The sequence below is a fragment of the Octodon degus genome, unplaced genomic scaffold (assembly GCF_000260255.1).
Source record: "Octodon degus isolate 3935 unplaced genomic scaffold, OctDeg1.0 scaffold00003, whole genome shotgun sequence".
Classification (NCBI taxonomy): Eukaryota; Metazoa; Chordata; class Mammalia; order Rodentia; family Octodontidae; genus Octodon; species Octodon degus.
Genome location: NW_004524579.1, coordinates 32,076,627 through 32,079,166, shown reverse-complemented (window position 1 = coordinate 32,079,166; position 2,540 = coordinate 32,076,627). Strand labels below are relative to the sequence as shown.

General features: G+C 35.8%; 1 protein-coding gene across 1 annotated transcript in view; it reads left to right on the top strand.

Moving 5' to 3' along the window:
- Mbd2 (methyl-CpG binding domain protein 2) overlaps nt 1-2,242 on the top strand; it is a 70,482-nt gene extending 68,240 nt beyond the window's left edge. The window contains exon 8 of the mRNA XM_004623728.2: nt 1,768-2,242. The gene's annotated coding sequence lies outside the window, so the exon portion shown is untranslated. The remainder of the gene's footprint in view (nt 1-1,767) is intronic.
- The last annotated feature ends 298 nt before the right edge of the window (nt 2,243-2,540 follow it).

Here is a 2,540-nt window from a genome sequence, read left to right as displayed (position 1 = left end):
GGTGCTGGGGGATTGAACCGCGGTCCCTGTGCTTTGCCACGCTTGTTCTAAGTAGGTGCTTTAGACCACTGAGCCATCTCACCAGCCCCACTGGTACATTTTTGATACATATAATGAATGATCACACATCATGTGGAATTTGTACCTGTGCATAATGTATCTTGATTCTTTCTTCCCCATTCCACCCCTCCCTCTTCAGCCCCTCTTCCTCTCATTAATAAAGCTTTGTTTCCATTTTTTCCCTTCTTTCCTTTCCTCCTCTCCTCTCTTTTGTTTCCCTTCCCATTTGAGTATTTTTTTTTCTACTTCCCAGTATCTGTCACACATTTTGCTCCTTATTTACCCTTTCAATTTCTCACAGCAGAGGAACAATGAAATATTTAAATATGTGTGTCCTGATTTATTTCACTTAAAAGTCTGATCTCAAGTTGCACCCATTTACCTAGAAATATCTGAAGTTTATTCTTTATTCTCCATTATACATAAAAACAACATCTTTATCACATTCATCAGTTGATGGGCATTTGGGCTGCTTCCAAGATTTAGCTATTGTAAAGTAGGCTCTTAGACTTCTCTTGTGAAGTCAGTTTGGGATAATCAGGGCCATCATGTAGTGAAGGGTTAGCTAGCTCTGTGCTTCCTTTGTGGATGACTTGCAGGTTGATAGCTGGACGGCATTCAGATCCCTTACATAAGCGAGTGTCTTAGGCAAGTTGCCTTGCACAAATGCGGATAGTAGTGATTACAAATTTATTAATGTCAAGTGGTAAGAGTTTTAGGCCTTAAAAGTGGCCACTATTTTGGTGTAGGGAAAGATTCCTGCTAGTTTGTCATACTGTAACCTTGAGAATGGCATTGGAATAGGCCAGTAGATTTGTAGATTGTAGAGGATTCACAAGTACTCCTTAGTTACCTGCATTACTTAGCCTAAAATATACATAAAATGCTTAAGAGGAACCATGGCTGCGTGACTTAATTAGATGTTCATTGTCAGGAATACGGCTCACTTCGGTTGGCAGAGAGGGACGTGGCCAACCACATGAGGCTGGTAAGAGATTGCGACTCTTTCAGCCTCTGGTTCTTCAGGTTGTGTCTCTCCATACTACACGCCTTCTTAAGGTTCCTTTATTAGCAAGGTGACCTGCATTTATTTATTTAAATAACAGGTTGAGATTTACTCTGTCACTTAAATTATATAAATGACTAGGTCCTCACAACATTTTAAGAATGATTGCAAGATGGTAACTATAAAAAAAGATGTTAAAATATTTAACTGTGAATGAGATATCATACTAAAGACATACATAGTTCAATTTTCAATTGTACAGTACCATTTCACTTGGAATAAATAAGACTTAAGTGCATATCTATCATTTATAAATGGTCTAGGTGAAATTAATCCTTATGAGGGAAAATCATTGTAAGTAGAAATGTTTTCAAAATACTGTATGTTTGCATTTGGTGATTATGAGCTTTCATTTGTATGACCTTATTGTGCTGATTTAGTTAATTTTAGGTAGAAAAGACTTGGAGAAAGGGATACATATCATTTCCTTGAAAAGTAAATGTATTACAGGCTACCAAAATAGAACATTTGAAACATTAGGGGAATATTTTAAGGATTTATTTGTAAAATACTGTAAATGCGCAATCAAGAGTTAAAGCAGATTCTAAGTGAAATTTAACTTTTTTTTTTTTTTAATTAGTTTTGCTGATCTTTCACTGAAAAATCATTGAATTACTTAAGTTGTTTGTTTTTTCTTGCAGGTCACTTTGGACTGACTTTCCCCAAGAGCAAATTACTAGAAATTGAATAAAAACATTTCCACTGGGTTTTGCCTGTAAGAAAAAAATGTACCCGAGCCCATAGAGCTTTTTAATAATAGCACTAACCAATGCCTTTTTAGATGTATTTTTGATGTATATATCTATTATTAAAAAATGATGTTTATTTTGAGTCCTAGGACCTAAAATTAGTGTTTTGTAATATCAAGAAGGACCTTAAGATGAAGCTGAGCTTTTCATGCAAGGTGCAATCTACTGGAAATGTAGCACTTACATGAAATATTTGTTTCCCCCACAGTTTTAATATAAACAAACCAAGAGTACCAAATAAATTTCCCAATGAAAGATTATTGTGACTTCACTGTATATAAACAGATTTTTATACTTTATTGAAAGGGGACACCTGTACATTCTTCCATCATCACTGTAAAGAAAAATAAATGATTATATTCACAGACTGATTGGAAGTTTTTCTGTTAAAAGAGTACACACAATAAGTAGCCTCTCATTAACATTCCTGACACATATCCAGCTTTGATCCTTGGGCCTTAGGTTTGAAACGGAGGTGGTGGAAGACAATGTATGTGTTCGTGATATGCCTCCAGACGTGCTGAGAATCGAGCTTGCACCAGAAGTTTACATTGTCACCTAGTGGTGTATTTTTTCCCTTGCCTGTGACTAGTATTTCTGACAGATCTATTAAAAGAATAAGGCTTTTTCCTTTCTCTCAGCATGAGTTAGGTACACAGGTACCT